This window comes from Manis pentadactyla, chromosome 14, assembly GCF_030020395.1.
Source record: "Manis pentadactyla isolate mManPen7 chromosome 14, mManPen7.hap1, whole genome shotgun sequence".
Lineage (NCBI taxonomy): Eukaryota > Metazoa > Chordata > Mammalia > Pholidota > Manidae > Manis > Manis pentadactyla.
The window spans coordinates 88,014,753-88,037,500 of NC_080032.1; the positions used below are offsets into that span (position 1 = coordinate 88,014,753).

General features: G+C 43.5%; 1 protein-coding gene and 1 long non-coding RNA gene across 2 annotated transcripts in view; one reads left to right on the forward strand and one right to left on the reverse strand.

Annotated features, from left to right (window-relative positions):
• LOC118914536 (uncharacterized) overlaps positions 1-3,644 on the reverse strand; it is a 50,483-nt gene extending 46,839 nt beyond the window's left edge. Inside the window, exon 1 of the long non-coding RNA XR_005025640.2 lies at positions 3,609-3,644. This is a non-coding gene — a long non-coding RNA (uncharacterized LOC118914536). The remainder of the gene's footprint in view (positions 1-3,608) is intronic.
• The window catches only part of PDZRN4 (PDZ domain containing ring finger 4), a 447,294-nt gene that overhangs the window by 335,664 nt on the left and 88,882 nt on the right, over positions 1-22,748 (forward strand). The gene's annotated exons all lie outside the window — the stretch shown is intronic.

Sequence of the window (22,748 nt, forward strand, 5' to 3'; positions counted from 1 at the left end):
GATTGGTAGATAGCATGCATGTCCTAACGACATATTGGTTACAAGTAAGGTTCTCGAATACTGTTTGTATTTGCACACTTCTAAAGCAGAGTTTTAGAGCACTATTCTAGGGAATAGTGTTCACATTTGGGTCATACCTACTTCTGTCCTTAAATGCTAAAAAGAATTGTAGTAACAAATTCCAGTCTGGATGGCACGTCTTAAAAACAAAAGCGTGAAATTCATTTTCTTCATGCTGCGTGTCAGTACTCATTCGTAAGGGACCAGTGAGGAACCAGAGAGAGGGCTTGAGGTAGGGCTTTCTTGCACCATGACAGTCTCAGTTACTTAGGAACCAACAGAACCTGCAAAGGTGGCTCCTCTCCAGACCCTTTCCTGAACACAGAACACTTACCAAACAAACAACAGCCAGGGTAATGCTGGCTTTTCCATGTTTGCATACTTTCTAAGATGCCATGACAGAATGTTTGTAGCTTTGATAAAATGGCAACTGAATACATGTAACAATCCCCCTCAAAAGGAGGTCAAGTCCTTTCCATGAACAAGGGTCCCTCAAATAATAGAAAGAAAGTGGCAGCCTTCCATATTTCAGAATATAAAGCCTGTAACCTTCAGAGAGATTTTATTCCCACTGTGTTCACATTCATTATAATGACTGGCAAACAGCACTGACTCATTTTAGATGATGACTCCATAACTATTCATAACTATTTCACTTAATGAGTTTATTCCACCAGGTATATGATGAACTCTAAACAAATACTGTCATTGAATCACACATGTCAATAAATTTGAGTACTAAACTGATTCCACCTAGCGAAGGTGATGATAAACTAGGAGGAAAGAGAGCGGTATCTAATTAACGAAAATGCCCTTTGTATTCTCTAATCGTTGAAACATTAACTTGAAAATGGCTTTCCCTGCAATAATTTACAGACAAGCACTCTTTAATGGGAAAACAATTCAAATTTATGTGCAATTGAACTACAATTATTTGATTAGCTTTATTAAATTCTTGTTGATTCTAAAGCCTGGATGAAGTGGATCATTTTTTACAAGTTTCATATGTTGCAGTTTTAAATTTTTCAGCCCCAGGATTCAGTTGATGCTGAAAATGTCCCTAGGAACCTTCTTTTGCACCTAGTGGACAGAACCAAGGGCCTACAGTCCATTCACTTGTCTCCTTCCACAGGATAAAATTATGGTCATATTCATGAAGCACTCAAATGACTTCAGTACCAGAATTCACATTTCCTTTGTTGTTTTACTTATAATTGAATCTATGGGAAACATAATGAAACTGAAGGAAACTACTCAAATTAAATGAAGTCCATATCAGTGTGCTTAGATTTAACCACCTAATAATGACAACGCAAATATTCTCTGCTCCATGTTCATGTAGCATGAAAGGCTTACATCAAAAAGAGAGAAAGGAAAGTCTCAAATCAATAATCTAAACCTACACATTAAAAAGAAAACTAGAGAAAGAATAGCAAATTAAGCCCAATGCCAACTGGAGAAAGGAAATAATAAAGTTAAGAAGGGGGAAAAGAAACTGTAAAAACAGAACAACAAGAGAAATAAATGAAATAAAAAATGTGGTTCTTGAGAAAGAGCAATAAAATGTATTACTCTCTACCTGGAGTGGCCGAGAAAAAGAGAAAGAATGCATGAATTACCAATATTAGAAATTAAAGAGGCTATATCTACAAGTCACAATATAAAAGACTGTTATATTATAAATTACTCTTTGCCTATAAGTTCAACAACTTAAAGTGGATGAGCCCCTTGAGAGACACAAACTCATCAAGAGGAAATAGATAACCTGAATAGTCTTAAATCTATTAAAGCAATCGGTTTTGTAGTGAAAAGTCTTCCAACAAAAAAACTCCACGCTCAGATGATTTTACTGGAAAATGTTATCAAATATTTAAAGAATAATTAATATGATTTTTACACAATTTTTTTCCAAAAAATACAAGAGAAGGCAATAGTTACCAATTAATCTTATGAGGCCAGTATTACCTTGATATAAAAACCAGACAAAAACATTACAAGGAAAGAACATTACTGATCAGTATTCCTCAAGAAAATAGGCAAAATCAAAAAGAATCAAATACCTATAGACAAACCTAAGTAAGGAAGTAAAAGACCTATACTCTGAAAACTATAAGACACTCATGAGAGAAAGTAAAGAAGACATCAGTAAGTAGAAATCTACCCCATGCTCATGAATGGGAAGAATTAATAATGCCAAAACAACTACCCTGCCAAAAGCAATTTACATACTCAATGCAATCCCTATCAAAATACCAACATTTTTCAATGACTAGAACAAATAGTTTTAAAATTCATATGGAACCATAAAAAAGACCCCAAATAGCCAAAGCAATCCTGTCACAGAAGAACAAAGCTGGGCATATTACACTCTCTGATTTCAAGCTATACTACAAAGCTACATTAATCAAAACAGTATGGTACCTACACAAGAACAGACCCATAGATCAATGTAACAGGGTAGAGAGTCCAGATATAAACCCATGCATATATGGTCAATTAATATACAGTAAAGGAGCCATGAAATAAATAAAAGGAGATCTATATACTGTATTTATGAATTGGAAGGTTCAATACTGTTATCCTGTAAATTCAATGCTATTCCTTTCAAACTCCAATGTAACTTTTATCAAAATGCAAAGAATCTTAGAATAGGCAGAACTGTTTTGAAAGTTGGAGGTCTTACACTACCTGATGCCAAGACTTACTCTAAAGCTACAGTAATTAAGATACCATGGTATTGAAGAAAGGATATACATATAGACAAATGGAACAGAATAGAGACTAGAAATAGATCCACACAAATACAGTCAATTGATTTTTGACAAATGTGCAAAGGCAACTACAATACGACCTTTTACACAAGTGATAGCATGACAATGGAAGAGAACATGCAAAAAGGTAAACTCAACTTACACTTCACGCTTCATACAAAAATAAATTTCAAGTGGATCATAGACCTAAATATGAAATGTAACATTAGGCTTTTAAAAGAAAGTATAGGGGGAAATCTTTATTATCATAGGTTAGGCAAAGAGTTCCAAGATATGACTCAAAAATCATGATGCACAAAAGAAAAAAATTGATAAACTGGTCATCATCAAAATTTACACCTTTGACTCTGAGAAAGACACTGTTGTGTCTTTTAATTAAAAGACAAGCCATTTACTGGAAGAAAACTTTTGTGATTCAAGTATCTGATAAGAGGTTTATCGGTGCAATATATAAGGAACTCTCAAAACTCAACAGTAAGAAAACAACCCCATTAAAAAATGGAAATGATTTGAATGGACACTTCGGCAAAGAAGATACAAGGATGATAATTAAGCACACGAGAAGATGTTCAATATAAGTCATCACTAGAGAAATTAAAAAACCATAATAGGTACTACTACACATCTATTTGAATGACTAACAAAACAAAACAGACAATTCCAAATGCTAACAAGGATGGAAAGCAATTGAACTCACATACATTGCTGGAGGAAATGCAAAACAGTGTAGCCACTACACAATCTGATGGTTTCTGGTAAAGTTAAACACTCACTCACCATATGATCCAGAAATTCCACTCCTGGATATTTACCTAAGAGAAAAGAAAACTATGGTCACACAAAAGCCTGTATGCAAATGTTTATAACAGCCTTATTTACAATAATTTAAAACTAGATACAACCCTCACACCCACCAACCGGTGAATGGATAAACAAACAATTCAGCAATTGTAAGGAAGGAACTGATTACACAACAGCATGGATGAATCTCAAATGCCTGAGAATGATGGAAAAGGACAAATTCAATAGGCTACAAGGCACAAGTATATATACAAAGAACCAATCAGCCATTGCCAGAGGTTAGGACTGGGGAGAGGTGCTGGCTGCACAGAGGTAGGACAAGGGAATTTGGAGGTATGAGATTGTGTTAGTAGTTACATGACTCTACAATCGTTAAAATGCATAAAACCATCTACCAGAAAGAGTACTGTACTGTGAAGAAAAATCATCCTTAGAGATCTACACTAACTGAATTTCACCACCTTATATTCTCATTTGCCTTATTTTGCCACTAAATAAAAACTCCAAGATGCTTTCAGGAAGGATGAGGGTATGTGCTGGCTTGCCTTGGCCACAAATACACATCTGAGAGCCAGCAAAGGCGCCCACAGCCCTGTGACATTGTTGAAAAACTGTTAATGATGTCATCAGGCCTGGTGTCCTTCAGGGGAGAAAATGAGACCTGGAGGCAAAGCTTCTAGAAGCTGCGAAAGCCATTTGTTAGCAGAAAGTGAAGCGAGCCCCAAGGGAAGCCTGCCAAGCTCAAAGACTCAGTGGTCTTATGAAGGGATGGTACTGCCCGTGGAGATCAGGCTTGCCTACCAGCTGGAGTAGCTCATCTTCACAATGAGCTTTGCTGGCTGAGAACCACAGGGTCCTGAGAAATTAAGCAGACCCACAAATTACCTGCATAACATTCTGGCTAGATGTTAGAAAGTTGAATTAATTGCCTGAAAATAAATGAGTGGGGTAAGGTCAAGAATTGCCTCATTGGTATTCAGCAGCCCTGCTGTCTTAGGAAGGAGGAGGGAGGTGGGGGAGGAGGGTGGAACATGGGGAGTGAGCAGGAGGGGAATCATCATTTTACAAATGTATACGGGCACCTTACCATTCAGATTACAGAATTTCCTAGTCTAGCCCAGTTCACAATACCGAGGTGCACTCCACCCATGCTTTCTGATGGGATGGACACTCTAGGGAGCCCAGCAATTAATACATTTGCAAAATACCAATCGGTTAAGCACATGGACACTTTCCCTTTATTTCCCAAATGAGACTGAGCAGAATTCAGGTGTTTTTTCTTTGGCAAGAAAGGGGGAAATGGAGAGAAAGAGGTCCCAACAGGTGCACTGAAACACTGTCATCAGTGGCTTTATTCCAGCAAACACTACAGCTAAAGCCTGAATGCTCCAGGCATGATTACACTTTTTTCTTAGAGCATGTTTAGCTTCTTCAATTAATAATTCTGTTCAGTCTTAAAAATCACAGTTGCAAAGCTATGTCTTGGAATGCTCATATGCACAGTGCATTTCTCCAAAACTTACTGTTAATGCGTCTAGAGGGTGAAGCTCCTGGGAAAAAAGCCATGCAAAGATCATGACTTGAAGGGGATGCTGAGGCCACCTTGCTGGGCCAGACACAGAGACTGGCAAGCAGCTCCCTGAAAGAGTCCATTCATAAATAACCTACCAACTATTTCTTCCTGAAAATCTGTAGAACCTTCTGTTTGATCTTTGTGTTACAATCACTTCCGAAAGACAGTTTATTTCAGGATCACTGACTTTCCAGGGCCCTTCTGCAATGACTTTGTCTAAATCTTCAAGATATACCCTGAAGCTCAAAGTCTAAAGGTAAAACTGCTACCGCTCGTCTTCATTCATTTGTGGGCTGCTTCCTAAAGTTGTCAGGAGTGGTATCTCTTTTCATGATGTGTGTACCTTGAGCACTTTCCAGCTAAAATGCTTTCTTCATATGTGATAAGCATATGCCCCATCCAGGAGACTTTCACCTGGCATTTCTTTTTGCATTTCAAGAAAGATTTCAACGAATTGTCCTCTCCACAGCTATTAGACCACAGGCACTTTAAGACTGGGTAAAAAAAAAAAAAAAGTATCCCCATTATTTTTGTTTCCCCTGAGTTCCTTTATCTTTCAAATAGCAAACTGGTTTGTAGTTCGCTCACTCTTCTTTTCCACCCCTAGAACACAGCTATATGCTGGCAGTAATCTTAAAAAGCAAAAATATTCTCTCTGACCTGTGACTTATCTTGGGTGAGGATGTCTGCTTGATTTTCTTAACATAAAGGAACATAAAAGTGAATATTTCTTTTTATCATGGTTAGTAAAAATATTTTTAACCTCACTTCAAAAAACAAAGGAGATTTTGAAGTGAGAAGTCAGCCGTCACCAAGTGCACGTTGAGATTGTTTGGGACACTGGCGTTCGCGCTCTGGGGCAGGTAATTACACGGAAAAACTCGACATCTAACTTACGTTACAGATATTTTCTTGTTTGCTTATTTCAAAGAAGTTGATTCAAAGATTCCTAAGTTGTCACATATTTTTTTTCCAAGTAGCAATGCCTACTGCATCTATGCATATTTTAGTTGTCTCAAGTTCCAACTAAAAATTCTCATTTTAGGAAGGATTAATCAGCCCCAGGAGGCAAGCTGATGCTTTCATGTTTGCCCTTGATTTTTTGTATGATTTTGGCCTCACTGAATTACCTTAACAGCTCAAGTGCTTTGGCTGTAAATATAAGAAAATTTATCCCAAACCAGCTTAGAAAAGTAAGAGCATTTATAGAAGTGATTGACAAAGAGTCCAGAGTTAGACTTGTAATTAGGCTTGGTCTGAGTAGAGCTGCAGCTTACTTTCTCAGTTTTCTTTGTCCCTGTCCCCCTCTGAGTGTCAGCTTCAACCTCAGAATGGAAGAAACAGCATCTTCTCACACCATGTCAGGGACCATGGGCCAAACCCAGCCTGTTACATGATTTTATAAAGTAAGCTATATCGGATCTTATGCTCATCCACTGACATATGGTCTCCGACTGTTTTGACGCTGCAAGAGCACAGTTGAATAATTACAACAAAGACTGCAAAGGTCTACAAAGTCTAAAATATTCTGTCTGCCTCTGTACAGAAAAAGTTTGTCACTCAACTCTTCTTGAGAGCAAGGAACTTTCCCACAAATGTCAGAGAATCTCTTGCCATCTCATTCGGCTGCACGGCCATAACTAAGCCAGTCTGTGGCTAAGAGTGCCATGAACAGTGGTTGGCTTCAGCCTGCCGTGGCCGAGAGCATGGGATTCCCTGTAGATCCCCATTCCCAGCCCTCAGAGGGGGGCAACCCTGCCCAGATCTCCATCTTGATTCCCTGCTTCCAGCCCAGGAGACACTGCATCTCTGTCGCTGAAGTCACCCAATTAGTGCTGCCTTGTCACGACAGTCCCAGCAAAACACCACGCACAGGAAATCTAATAAAGCCCAGGACCATGCCCAACATTTCCCTGTCCAGACAGTGACCCGAAAAACCACAAGAAGCAAACTACCTCTTGATAGTTCATGAGTGACGTTCACAGTCGCTACGGCCTAGTGATGCCATGAGAGCAAAGCATCCCTGTTGGGAGGAAAAGGATGCATCCTGGGATGGACCGACACATACACAAATAAAGAACACACGTCAGGATAAAACTAAGTGGTCTGAAAAGACTCCCTGCCAGGTGGATCCCTCCCGTTGCCTTGGTAACCTCTGGGCATTGTCTGATTGATTGATTGATTATTCACTATCCTTTAGTACTCTTTCTAAATCCACCGATTAGATCTGTATGGATTTAAAAGCACTCCCTTTTAAAAAAATATCCTGAAAGGGCTTGTATTCATTACTGTTCACATTATGAAAAGAGAGACTTGAGGTTTGGGAGACAGAAGAGAGAAAGTCAATAAGAAAACCAAATACCACTTCTGAATTGCAGACTCGAGTCTGGGGAGCCACACCTGCCGAGCCACTGACGTGTTGCCCTGAGATGAGTCCGTCCACCTCTCACTCAGCAAGCGTTCATGGCTTTCCTACGGCCACATCAAGTATTATGGATACAAGAATAAACCAAATAAACACAGTGTCTGTCACCCCAGTAGACTTTAGTGGCAGAGAAAGGTGCAGAGCATAAACAGCATCCTAACACGGTGGGAAGTGCTGGCGTAGGGGTAGTTCAGGGTTCCGGGGATATGCATGTGACGCCTGTAATCTGACAGCGTTGACTGGTGCAGCTTCCCAGAACAAGCACCCTACAGACTGAGACTTGGCAAATAACTAGAAAATCTTCAAACCACAAAGAGGGATATGGATGAGGGGATGGGGGAGCATGGGTAATGGTGAAAGTCACCTTAAAAGTTATAGGCTTTATGCACACAAAAATGGGGAGCCCAGAGACGTAATACAATCAGACATGCAATTGAGAAAGATGACTGGCTACTCAGAGAAGTGAGGCTGTGGGGCTAGATCTGACTCTGCTCTAACGAGGAGTTACCTTCGAGTCAAGTAAGGGATGCATGACCCTACGCACAGGGCTTTATCCCTTCGTTAAGGCAAGTTAAAACCGTTTGCTGGAAATTGGCCAAAGCTTTACCCACCTAAAATAATCAAGTTGTGAGTCATTTTAAGCAAGCCAAGTGGTTCTAGTCGTGTGGGTAAGTATTGAAAAGGAGTTTTCTTCATGAATGGGAAACTATGACACAACCTCCAGGCAAAATAATTTTGTGAGTCATGGTCATTTTAAAAAAATACAGCTATTTAAAACATGATCTTAGGAATAGCTCTCCATGTAGGAGGTATACTGAATTAGCAGGATATTTCTGAATGTACTGGGAGAATCGGTTACGCTGGTGGTCCCGGAGAACTGCGCCTCATGTTCATACCCTGGCAGGGTCTCTGCCCCTCGAACATGAACGGAAACTATGGTTTGCTCCAACCAAGAGTATTTGGCAAGTGGGTTGCTGTGCAAGCTCTGGACCTGACAGCGGGTGTCTGCCTGCAGTCCTGGAACCCTGAGCCTCCTCCTCACACGTCTAGCGGCGCTGCTGCGAGACCACAGTGAGGTGGTGTGGAGAGCCCTGGAGAGGAGGCCCCGGGTCACAGGAGCAGAGTCCCAGCCGCCCCGGCTCCCTCGCGGGGCCCAGCTCCAGACGGCCCGCAGCCGGACGCAGCCCACGAGTGGCGCCCAGCGAAGGGCGGCCCCCGGAGCTCAGGACTCATAACTAAAGCGCGTACCATCATCTTTTTAGAGGCAGAAATAATAATAATTATCACTATTTAGCCCAACTCCTTTGTGTCAGAGAAGAACACTGGGAAACAGAGAGGTTACGGGACTTGTTCTGAGTCCCGCAGCACCTCTCCCTTCAACACGCAGCCCCTCACAAAGCCCTAGTCTCAATATTCTAGTGCAAAAGGTGACCAGGGAAAGGAGTGTAAGAGGAAAACAAAGAAGATCTGGGGTACGAGAAGCAGTCATAACTCTGAAAAAGGAGGACACCGAGCCTGGTGTCTGGTGTCTGGCCGTGTGGTAAACCCAGTGCTCTCTGCTCTCCCCCCTGCGGCACTGTGTGGGTGCGTGCACGTGCCTGTGTGCGTGCACGTACCTGTGTGCGTGCGCGTGCCTGTGTGCGTGTGTGCATGCGCGTGCCTGTGTACGTGTGCATGCGCGTGCCTGTGTGAGCCTGTGTACATGCGCGTGCCTGTGTGCATGCGCGTGCCTGTGTACGTGTGAGCCTGTGTACATGCGCGTGCTTGTGTGCGTGTGTGCATGCGCGTGCCTGTGTGCATGCGCGTGCCTGTGTGAGCCTGTGTGCATGCGCGTGCCTGTGTACGTGTGTGAGCCTGTGTACATGCGCGTGCCTGTGTGCGTGTGTGCATGCGCGTGCCTGTGTACGTGTGCATGCGCGTGCCTGTGTGAGCCTGTGTACATGCGCGTGCCTGTGCATGCGCGTGCCTGTGTACGTGTGAGCCTGTGTACATGCGCGTGCTTGTGTGCATGTGCGTGCCTGTGTACATGCGCGTGCCTGTGTGCGTGTGCCTGTGCATGCGTGTGCCTGTGTGCGTGCGCGTGCCTGTGGTGTGCACTCACAGGACCGGGAATCTGGGACATCTTCAGCGCAGTACGCGATTGCCAGATTGCCAAGGGCTGAAAGTATCTCCACTAACGGCAGGTCACTCTTACCGCCCCACTGCACACTGTGTTTCTGAGGACAAACTCCTCCAGTCTCCCAGGAGCTGCTAGGCGTGCAGAGTCGGCCGGCATCACCAGGCACCCAGTGGACGCAGAGCCAGGCTGCTAAAAAGGTAACACTTTGAGGGTCTTGAGGGGGGTCGCTTTCCCCGGTGAGGCTTTCCCCCAGACGCCTGCAAATAGGGCCTCTCGGCGGCCTTCCTGCAGGCCCGGGGCTTGTGCCCTCCGAGGTGTTTTATACATACGTATGCTGCCCAGTCTCAAAGGCCCCTGATGGAAACGCTTTAATAAAGCAGGCCTAATTTTTCAATCTCACCTTTTGTAACTGGGTAAGAATGAGCTATTCTTCATGTTCTTGTAGCCTGACAGGAACAGGAAAGTGCACCAAATCATTAATTCTCTAATTTGCCCACATAACATAAAACCAGCTGGCTTTTAATATTTAATTAAATTAGTGTGCTCCCCGACTGAGTTCTAATATTCCAATTTCAATTTTCAGCACAAAGCTAACATAAAACCGAAGAGGCACTGAGCAGTTGTAAAGGGGAAGCGAGGCCGTGCTCAGATGATGTCAGGCCGTTGAGGATGAAAAGAATCCTCCCTTTCTTCCTTAAGCAATTGAAGATGTCCAGAGTTAACATGCTGACTAAAAATGCTACATTCTCTTTTAAGAAATAGCATCACTGGTAAAAATACAGACGTTTCTCTCTTTGCTAGTCACTCCCTGAGTCCCCTCGTCCCTCCCACGCCGCTCTCGGGCCGGGGGCTGTGCGGGGCACCCAGCGTGAAGGTGAGATGCACCACCCTCACTCCAAGGGGCTCAACGGGCTCTTCTCGCTGGGACCCTGCGGCCACGCACACGTGTGTGTGTATGTGCGTGTGTGCATGTGAGTCCCCGGACAAGCCTAACCTTGGAGCTGGGGCCACCGTCTATAGAATAACTACACTAAACACTTGACTCTTGCGATTCCTGTGAGGATTAAATGACATCATGTCTTGGGAAAGAGTTTATTTGGTGCATCATAGAGCACCAATTGCACAATGGAGCAAAATCATCAGGCCTTTGGTGTAGGTTTTTTGTAGCTGTGTGTGTGCGGTGATCTTTGCGGGAGGCAGCAGGGAAGGGATCGTGCTACGACTGCCCGTGTCCGGCGGGGCGCTTCTCACTGCCAAGCCGAGCCGTGTGCCTAGGGCTGGCCTCGGAAAGTCATCATGGGGCCTTTACCTGTGATTCTCCACACGAAGTGCTTCCTGCCTTGAAGGGCAGATGCCACCTTCAGGGCCAGTTTAAGTCGGATTGTTTTAGTTGGATTGGATCGTGCTAAACTTAGGCTAAAGGTTTTTCTTAGTTGCTTGGCGATGATTTCATCCCTGTGTTTGTGTATTAATATGGCTGTTTATTTTTTCTCTTTTCTGTTTCTCTCTGTTTTTGTTGCTCTTTATTACACTGAATTGCGCTGATTTTCTTACTTCTTAGGAGCGTTAGAGGGCAACACGGTACAAAGCCGGGGGCTGCAAGTGATTGGTGAAAATGCCTAAAAAAATGTCCAGGGAAGAAGCAGAAAGGCAGGCTGTGGACTTGTCTCTGCAGGGCGTCTGGCCCCACGCAGCAGATACGGGGTCGGGCTGTCCAGCACTCAGTCACGGCCGATGGACGGGCCTAGGAGGGGAACCTCGGGCCACCCTAGCACTTTGAGGGCCTTAGGCACGTGATTTCCCATGGTACTCAAATTTCTTTTTTCCAGCATTTTCTCTTTGACTCACAGTATGACTATTTGCTCAGTTGCCCAGGCAAGATTTAAGAGGCATCCTTGATCCCTACCCTGTCATCCCCTCACCTCCTGGATAAACCTGAAGCTTTACCTCCTCGGAAACCGCTTGGCTTCTGTTCCCTCCTTTCATTCTGCTGCCAGTACCTCAGGCTTGGCCTCTATTATATCAGAATCGCGCTATTTCCGCACTGCAGGCCTCCCGTCCACGTGGAATGCCTGTATGATAACGCACAACTCCCTCGCGTGGTATTTAGCACTTAGACTCCCCACCCTGCCTTCCTCACTTCCCGTCTGGCGAGCAGGACCCTCACTGCAGGTACTGGCCTGTGAAGCTCCCCAGGTAGCATCCTCGCCCCCACACACCTGGAGCCTTTTTTAAATTCCACCCCATTCCCTGGAATCTCACTCCTTCCACCTGTCAAACTCCCACTCATTCTTCGAGGCTGAGTTCAAATGCTGCCACTTCTCTATAGCTTCGCACACCTCCAACACAGGAGCCTGTTTGTCCCTGTGTCCACACACAATTCTTTAAAAATTGATGCATCAGTATTTTCAACATGGAAGAGTAAAGAATATTTTCTTGAAAATCACACTATCCCCAAATTCTAGAAAAGTGGCTCAGAGCCTTGCTCATGTGCATGTTCATCAAATGCTTGAATTGCTAAGTTTCTTATCTTTTTTAATATTGGGGTAGCCACAGTCCTGACTTGAGTCTGCCATTCCTGAACCATATCATATTTGATTCTCTTTTATAAAAAAACTGTTTGCTATTTTTCCGACTATAAAGGTAATATTCATTCACTGTAAAGATTTGGAAAAATACAGAAAAATGTAAAGAAGCAAATAAAAATCACTGAATAAAACCCCTATCAGAGACAGTTAACATTCGTAAGCTGATGAATTCCCCTTCAGTATACTTCGGATGCACACAAACTTTATGCTAATTTTATAATAACACCTTTATCACCATTTAGGATGGCAAATTTACTCTCCTTGAAAGGATAATGTATGTGTCACTATCGGCTGTCAGTTTATTTCAGTTCCACAGGTCTTGAAATGTGTGTGAATCCTGTTTCTGTATATTGAGAGAGATCAAATGACAGATGCTATCCTGACGGGAGGCTTACTTCTATATACATTATTTTCTATAAATTTGAGTTTACATGATATAAATGATCTTTAACTCATTTTTTCACTTCCTATTTACACCATCACCCTTTCCCCATGCTGGTAAGCATTCTTCCCAGCATGACCTCTAACGCTGTGTGTCATGGGCTAGCTTGTGCCTCCCACCCCCCAAAATCGTGTGTTCAAGTCCTGACTCCCAGTACCACAGAATGTGACTGCATTTGCAGAGAGTGCCTTCAAAGGGGTGATTAAGGTAAATTAGACCAACAGATGAGTTCTAATCCAATCTGCTTGGTGTCTTTAGGCAAAGAGGAATTGGAACACACAGAGACACGAGGGACAGATGCACAGAGAATGACTATGGAGGGCGGCCGTCTGCAAGCCGAGGAGGGAGGCCCCAGGAGAAGCCAGACCTGCTCACACCTTCATCATGGACTTGCAGCCTCCAAAATATGAGAAATACATTTCTGTTGTTAAAGCCACCCAGTTGGTTGCGTTTAGTTATGTCAACCCTACCAAACTAATATACTGCATTATATAGTATTTCATTATTTTGCTTCATATAATTTATTTAGCTGCTCACCTACCACTGGATGCTAATTCCTCTTCAATAAAACCAGTGTGTGATGTACACCTTCACAAAGAAATCCTTATCAGATTGACCATTTCCTTGGAAAAGTTTAAAAATATTTCTTAGTATGAAAAATGGCACAATGCTCTTATTCATATGCCAACACAAGTATAGTTATTGTATTCCCTTACAGTTCTCTTTTTTCCCTCCTCATTTGGGTGCTTCAAAATATTTATGATTCTTGGTTTTGCTTTTTAAATTTAATGTAACATTTTAAGCATTATTTCATATCGTTTCATACTTTTGGTAAGTATTTTAATGGCTCCCTAATAGGTGGGTTCATTCAGAAAAGGAAAACTGAGGCTTCTCTGATTATTCTTCTCCTTGTTTCTGGTGTTTGGACTTCCTTGTAATAGAGCACAGCCTAGGCTGCAGGACACGGGAGGGAGAGGGGAGGGTATGGGAGAGGGAGAGAAAAGAAAAAAGAAAGACAAGGCAGCAACCTTAACGTAGATGGACGTTTATTTCTCTGTCACCCAACAGTCCGTAGATACACAGGGGTTCAAGCCTGGTAGCACAGCTCTACCTTCCTCAAATGGTTTCTGCTGTGTGTCCCAGGCTGGTGCTCTGACCATCACTGTCTCCCTGTGGCAAGAAGTGGGGGGAGGAACTGGGGGCAGAGGACTGGGGACGCACCCTCACATCCCAGGGGCGGCTCACGTCGCTGCTGCTGTCCTGCAGACACGCCCTCCGCCTGCAGCTGCACCAGCAGTGACGGAGGCGGGGCACCACGCTCCCTTTAAAATAAACAGCAGATTGAATCAAGTGACACTTCCTCATATGCTTCGTGCGCTCAGTGCCTGTTGCCACTGACATTCTCCTATACACACTATCATCGGCATGCTTTCTGGGGGCCACCGGGACCCCGGGTGGATTGAATAGCCTGACCCAGCCGTCATCAGCCAGAATGGACACCCGCGTCTGCAGGACCCCAGAACTGCTGCCCCCCAGCCACATGGTCACTGTGCTGCCGCACTAACCTAAAAATGAAAATGTTAAGACATCTACAGAGTGTCCAAGACTTCTGAAGATTTAAAAATAATCCCTGTTGGAACTAATAGTCTCTCCTAAGCTTCCAAAAACAGATTCAATTGAACATATCGGTAGGTGGTCTCAGGAGAAGTTCAGTCTCTGGACTTGCGAGCCTACTTAGAGGAAATAACCAGGATTTAGAACCCTTCCATTTGTTCCTGTGTCAGTTATGACGATGACAGGTTTTGTTTTTCAAATGTTTCTACATCTTAGCGAACAGACCTTTTTGTGACAAAATGAACTGGAAAAACACACTATTTTTTTTTGCAATATTTCCAGAAAAACACTATTTCTTCCCCATACTATTAGCACAAAAATGGTGATGTTATTGTTTTGTTATGGGCAAAGTCAAGGTCATAATCATGGGAATTTTACCCTTTCTTCATATGATGAGAAAATAAATAGAAAGAGCAAAATGGACTTGCTTCTTGGGAAAACTAATGAGGCGGTCAGCTGCCTGGCCTTCTCCTGGCGGCACTGAGCTGGAAGAGGAGCATCAGGTTCCACCTGCACTTACAGAACTGCCACCCTCACATGTGACGTTCAGCTTGGCAGGTCACAAACGGGGCCAAAGGGGGGGACCCTTCACCTCCTGCCACAGAGGAGTGTCCCAGAGAGCGGCTAGGGCCTCCCACCCGAGAGGCCTGGCAGAGGCCAGTGGAGGTGGCACGTGGCGTGTTCTCCTCCTGGGAGGCCGAAGCTATAGACAAACCTTTCCCTGATGGAGCTCCAGAGTGCGGCCCCGTCGGAGGCGGTGAGGACCTCTGTCCTCCCACACACACCGTACGGCTTGTCAGAGAGCTGTGGGGGCTTCAGAAAACCACTTGGGACACTCCCGTGATAGAATGCTTGGTCTGGGGACAGCTTTCAGAATAGCAGGGGCTCCGAGAAAGGATGGCAACCCCTCCCCCATCACCTTTAAGGACTAGAGTGGGCAGGTGAGGCTGGAGATCATTCTCTGGCTGCAACCCCCCCGGACCAGCTCACCTCCACTCCCAGCTCCACAGCCACCACCAGCACCCACGGCAAGCGGAACACTTCCTTCGGCTTGGCAAACAGGGAAGCTTTTCACACCAGGCTGCGTATGCTTATGATAAACTCAACTGAAATAAAGTGGCCCCCTGAGCACGACGTTGAGGACTCAATTCCTGCTGCCTCCCAGGAGAAGTGGCAAAATGCTGAACTGAATAAGACACACAGCATTAAATAACGAGGGCTTTTTTGGCGATATGAGACATGCTTCTAGAAGGCTTCTACCAATTATGTTTTATTACCTGGTTTGTTAAGTGCTGTTAAATTATAATGAATTAGCTTTCCCTCCACAGAAGTGTCACCTAAATGTACTTAGCTGGCTCATCAGTGCCACAAATGTGTAATTATTTATTTTATTAAGCACTTTTGTTGCCTTTTACACATTACGAAGTGCTTTTTCATTAGTTTTACTTTTAAAAAGTTAAATTCTGTAAAGTGCGGAGTAACTAGCTATGGTTGTACACTCACAGAATTCCTGGGCTCTCTGAGACTACTTAGAATTCTACCTTTGACCTGTAGGTCAGAGGCCTTAGGCTCTTATTAAAGCTATGGGATTTCTTCCGAGAAGATGAACATGAACAGAGAAGGTTCCATAAGGCCATTACTTCCATGGTCCCCAGAAAGCTCCTCTATGTACACCCAGGTTGAGAAATCAGGAATTAAAGGATTTTGGAAGTTCCTGTTAAGTTATGAAAATCAATAAAGTTTTCCAGGCATGATGCAGGGATATATGTATCACTATAATGGCAGGGTTTAATTCCCACAGCAAACACGAAAAGACTACTGTTTTATTGCTACCTTACTTCTAAGGAAATTGACTGACACACAGTAGCTTGACTGAAGTCACACTCTCAGCAAATGAAGGAGCTGGGACTCAATTTTTCTTTTCCAATTTGGCAGCCAGGGAAAAAAACATCCAAAAACAGGTGTCTTACCTGAAGTTCTGTGGAGGAGGAGCAGCTTGGATCTCAGAGAAACAAATGACCTGAATCAGTTTGCACCTGCCCTTGATTTTGTGCAAATTTATTATAATGAATGGTGAAGGAAGGGGAGAGAGTCCTAAATTTAGAAGAATTTAAATAGTCTTAAATCAAGCATGTAACATGCAATCCCATTTGTCCAGAAAAAAGGCAAAAGGTAGAAGTGTAAATCTTTTCCATGGCAAAGTTATCACAAGGCTATATAAGTTGAGCATCTTCCAAGCTCAACTTCTCCCCTTTGAATGGAAACTGCAAATCCCTGGGTTATCATGTGGTGTAAATAGTAAGTCCATTAATCTCTTTCCTTCTTCATTTGCCTCCATCTGATTTGACTTAGTGATAATGTCTCACTCCTACTGCCCTGTGCTCTTCTTGATACGGAGTCTCCAGAGAAAGCTACAAACAGACAGAAAAAGAAGGCTGGTGACTCAATCCTCACAGAGTCTCAGAATCAAGAATGGCAGTGTTTGGAAGCACCTTCAATGTAACTGTGGTGCCCAAGAGAACTTTCAAGATATAAACCAGCAATAAAAATCATACAGAACTGAAGGGTAAAGCAGAAACAGAAAATAAATTATAAGCACTCCAGTTCGGTGTCAAGTTTTGCTTCTAAGGATATAATACTCAGATATCTGCTGAGCTTCTAAGTATGCACCACAGTTGTTTATCAAGTTGAAATTCAAGGTTGGGTCTTTTTTTTTACATGAGAAGCTGGCATCTAGAACAGTTAAATTACCCAAGTCTCTCTGAAAATTGGTGGAGGGAGGGCTTATTCCAATCTGTCTGCTATACGTTCTTCCTGGTCTGTGCTGGACCAGGGATCAGCAAATTTTCCTTAGAAGGTCACATGAGAAATACCTGAGGCTCTGCAGGTCATTCTGTGTCTGTAGCAACTAGTCAGCTCTGCCGATGTGGCATCGAGGTGGCTGCACACAATAATAATGAATGGGCATGTGTTCCAAAAAGATTTTATTTACAAAACAGACGGCTGGCTGAATTGGGCTGGCAGATGGTGACTTACTGAGCCCTGTTCTAGGCTACAAATCCCATCTCTGCCATTTATTAATTATAGGCTTGAATTTGGTTGCTTCGTCTCTCTCAACCTCGGTTTCTTCTCCCAATAAAACACACTGTTTTTTTCCAATAGTGGAAACAATTTTTCTCAGGTTGGTTGAGAGTGGTTTCCATAGAAAATGGTTTGGAGAATACACTGTTTAGGTTTATGAAATCATATGTGAATGTGTGTCTGCATGTGTATAATTTACTGACTACCTATTATGTGCTAGACATTATTTTAAAACTTTACACACACTGTCAAGTTGAATCCTCATAACTGTCTTTCAATGCAGATGCCAGGTGATTCAGAGACAGGAGAGAGCTTGCCAGAGCTGTAGGCTCCCTAGTAACAGAACTGTGACCAGTTGGTTATAGAGGATTCATGCATGCCACTACACGATGCTGTCTTTCACTGTCTGTTTTATCTTATTTTGGAGAGAACATTTAACATAAATCTACCCTTTTAACGAATTTTCAAGTGTACATTGCTGCTGACTGCAGACACAATGTTGTACAGCAAATCTCTAGAGCTTATTCATCTAGCTTAACTGAAATTAATGCTTGTCGATCGGCACGTCCCCTCTTCTCCTTGCTCCCAGCCCCTGGAAGCCACCATTCACTCTTTGCTTTTGTGAGTTTGACTACTTTAGATACATCCTTCAAGTGGAATCATGCACTCTCTGTTTTTATGAGACTTATTTCCCATAGCATATTGTCTCCTTATAAGGACGTGTTGCTGATCTTCTTGAAGAGTCATGAAGGGCAGGGGGTGTCATGCACTTGGAAAACAAATCATATTTTGTTGGGGGTGAGGCGGGGGCAGCTTTCTGCCCAGATCCAAACATTCACTGGCTCGTGTTTTACTAGTGGGTGAAGGGACACTACTGAAGATTAAAATCAGGATAATTTCCTAATCTATTTCTACTTCCTTCTTTACTTTTAGCCCCAGTGACTGGTAAGAGGCCTACGGTCTTCTTGCCCTTAAGGGAAAAGCACGGGTTATGCCCTCTTGAGTCTCTCAAAGGCTATTTACCGAACAGAATAAGCAGCATAAGACCGCTGAGCTCCAGGCAGTGGGCACATTTATACTCACTTGCCACCTTGTTCCTTTTACTCTTGACATAGTGGATAAATACCAGATTCACTTTTTCTTGCAGTGCAATGCTAAGCTCCTATCCTGGAGTTTGAGATGTGCAATAGGCACAGACCCAGGACAAAGCAGAGAGCTCGCATCGGCGTGAGACCTCTGCACTAGGGCATCGGGAAGTTCTCTCAGATTCATAAAATCAGTATGTCTTTTACCAGTTGACCACGGTCTGCGCCTGAGATCCCCTGCCAGGGAATGCCAGGGAGGAAGAAGGAAGGCTCAGACGAGCCTTTTCCATTTAAAACCAACAAATGATCAAAGCAACAAAGCAACAAAGCGAGCCCCTGCGCCTCACCCTGCCTCGGCCAGCTCTCTGGGCTCCGTCCCTCCATCGCTTCCTCACATTCCGCAGCCGTTGTCTTCCAGCCTCATGTTCCACTGAAACTTCTGCCGTTAAGTTTACCACCTGCACTCAAGTCTAGAGGCCGCTTCCAGCTACTGACCCCTTGATCTTGGTGGGTGACCTTCTGTTTGGGTGCCCTCTCCTCCCTCTACTTCTCAGGAGCACCTCCCTGACTCCCTTACATCATGAGCCAGAGCCCGAAGGCCTCCGGAGGTCAAGCCCAGGACATAAATGAGTGAAGAGGTCTCCTGTGTTATATTCTTTCCCCACAGACACATTCCGTCCATGTAAGAATATTCTTACCTCCCACATGGGGCCCAGGGTCAAGAGCTTGAGAAATTTGAGGTTAAGCAACGGCTGGCAGATCTTACTGCCGCGCTGGCCCCAGTCCCTGTGCTCGGTGTTCCGTGACTACCCCAAGGGGCAGTAAAGGGCTTGGCGAACATTTCTGACTCTGGAACTATTTTGTTGAGATCATTATTAAGGTCTCGTGGAACTGGGGCCCCATGTGGCCTTAGAGTCTAAATGCTTGGAATGTGAGGCCTCCTGGGGTCTGTCCACCATCGACATTTCAGTGTGCTTTGCTACTAAACAGATCCTCTACCCATCCAGGAACTCCTATTACTCTATGTCCCAAACCTGGGCCTTCCAACTGCAGCCCTTCTCTCAAAATCTCCATGCCTAACATACCACTCAGTCTTCACTACACCTGTTGAACAGTTCATCTAACCTTCGGCACCCAGTTAAATATGGACTTCCCTAAGAAGTCATCGGAAACCGCTCCTGCCCTCCCCAGCCTCTCTCTCCTCGAAGCAGCGGCTACCCGAGTGGCACCACCACAGCCGTGGGCATGTAGGGCAGCCGTGATCATGGTGCTTTTCATACTTATTCGCTGGTATCTCCTCTCTCCCCTTTAGATGACTATCTTCATAAGAGCTCTACCTTTTCATTCAATGCCATCTTCATAGAGGAAACACAGTCAGTGAATTTCATGACACAAAATAAAATAATAAAATAAAAACTTGGTCGCCTAAAATGCATGTGACTAAAGGTGCTGAGAAGTGAAGGGTGGGAAGTTTTAGGAAAGCAGTTTTCCCAGGAACCATGTGTCTAAGAGAGCTTTTTGTCTCCCGTAGAAACTGGAGACCTAGAATTAAGATTTTCAAAACAACAAAGAGAGGAGAGAAACCCCCAGAAGGGGAAAGAACCCCCTAGAAGGGGAAAGAAAACCTCCTACCTAGAGGGCAGGAAGCCCCCTCTCGGAGAAAATGGATGTCCAGACGTCTTAATCACAGCCTGACAATTTTTGAGAAGTCAGGGCAGAGTCACATAATTAACTCTTGCTCAGCCCACCTGCTTCTTGGGAGGACTTAGTACAGCTTATTTTCAGTAGAGTCAGAAGTTGAAAGAGTAGCTTCTGGGGTTGAGTGAGAAGCCAATCAAGGAATGTTTGACAGAGCCCTCACGCTTAGAAAAATCCCCTTCTACCTGCAAGATTTGGGGGTCGGCGCCAAATGAAACACCGGGGCCTGTGACTGAGGAAAACGCACGGAAGAGGCCGAAGTGTGTATCCGGACGCACGTAAGAGAAACGGGCAGGCAGGGCCGCCGGGGCACGGGTGGGAGAGGGCGCAGGGAGAGCGGGCACCCCGAGAGCCCGCTGCAGACCAGGGAGTCACGCCCTTGTTCTCGGAGCTGCCGCATCCTGGGGAAAGAAGGTTATCCCAGACTGCAGCACTTTCTTTCCCAATACAAGTAAACATGGCAAAGTCTAGCAATTTATTTTGCTTACAGTTTGATTTCCTGGCCTGTTAATTTCTCAGAAAGAAAAACAGGAATTTGAAAGTGAGAACTATTTACTCATATGGGAATAAATATGCATGAAAATGCTAAACAAAAGTGCAAAACCAGTATTTATGCCCATTTGCATGAATTTCAAGGCAATATGAATCAAGAAAGCTCGAACATTATCTTTCTGATTCTCTATAATGGGACAGAGAATAAAGTAATATATACATTTAAAATGTATTCTATGTATGAATAGATGCACATTACATGGATGAATTTCTTTATGAAATAATTGGCTATTTTCTTTTGTAAACCTAATAAGAACAGTTTGAGATCATCAACATTAAGAGATGAAGCTCGTGCAGGACAAAGTGAAACATTCTAATCTGTGTATGTAAATGAGGTGTCAGTAACACATTCAACATCTGTTAAATGCACAGTATATAATATTCATTTCATGAGGTTTGAAATACAGGCATGAGTATTATGAAGGGGAATAAGGCTGCCTGAGAGAACCCTATGTGACATTTTTTATTTCCTATTTACAGTCAGCTATATGTGTAAATAAGCAGGTATTTTAATATCTGTACCAAATGAAAAAATAGGTCACACTAGTTTGAGTTTTCTTGCACATGGTTTATATATGTAGTTTAATTTTGAAGAAGAAAATGATGGCTAGCCCAGAGATTATCAAATTTGTATCTAGAGGAATGCAAAATTATCACCTTAGCCACTCGGCCTGTTGAACAGAAGTTCGTCTGGAAATTTTTATATCAACAATTGTTATATCAAGTCCAGTTTTTATATTAACAGAAAACACACCATTGCCTGGTAAATAGTCACGTATTGTAAAATGTAGATCCTCTCTAATTAACAAAAAAAGAGACATTGCCTTTCAACGTCTGGGAATGTTATCTTGTGATTTTGTCATACATGATCTTTATTTAATTGTTCCATTTTAAGGGTTATTTATCTTGTCTTTGCCTGATTGCTTCCGTCTAGGGCCTTATAAATTCAAACCACTATTAGCAACATCACTAATTCCCCCTAAAGATCATCTGAGCTCTCAAGCTGAAACAATGCACTCAGATCTATTTTTCATAAAATTGAAATGGTTTTAGATGGCTAATTTTTATCATCTTCAATTCAAGCCTCAAAGGTAACCGTTTTTTTTTTTTTTTTGCAAACATGTAATTGCTTGGCCTAAAAAGTTTAACTGCAATATTTCAAAGGGAAGATAATGCTGAAGTGGTATGGGTTATAGTAATTAAACCTTTTGTTCTGTCAAAAACAGACTCTAGCCAAAGGCCACTAAATTTCATGAGGAATGTAACAAATTGTGTTTCAGTTTATTGAGCACAGATTTTTTTTTCTTCCCTGTGTTTAGTATTTGTCACTTAGATACATAAATAACTAGATTCTGAATAAATTAAGCACAGCGATAATCTGTGGCAGCTCTGATCAATCACATATACATGCACTGTGATTACATGGAACGAAAGGGCGTCACACACAGGCTGCGGAATCGCGGAGTCCAGACAGGGTTTGATCTGCAGACCAGTTCGCTTTTCTTTCTCGCTCAGGCGAAAACATGCCCTGGAAAACCTTTACCTAGTATTTCAAATGAACTTTAAAATATTACCCCTGCCTGGTGATGTTAAATTATTAGGGTAAAACACAAGAAGATAACAAATACTATTCAAAGGACCGAGTGAAAAATACAGGTATATGACACGTTGCAGTGAGAGGGAGGAGACGCGCCCGGCTGGAGCGGAGAGGAGAGGACGCAGCATAAAGGATGGTGACGTGGGGACAGAGGACTGTGGTCACTTGTGGAGGGGTGGAGAGGCATTTCATGTGCGCACAGGAAGGGCTGCCCTAACAAAGGACCATAGATGGCGTGGCTTATAAACACCAGAAACATACTCCGCGTGTTTCCCCCTAGTTCCGGAGGCTGGGAGTCTGGGTCAGGTGCCATCATGGCCGGCTTCTGGTAAGAATCCTCTT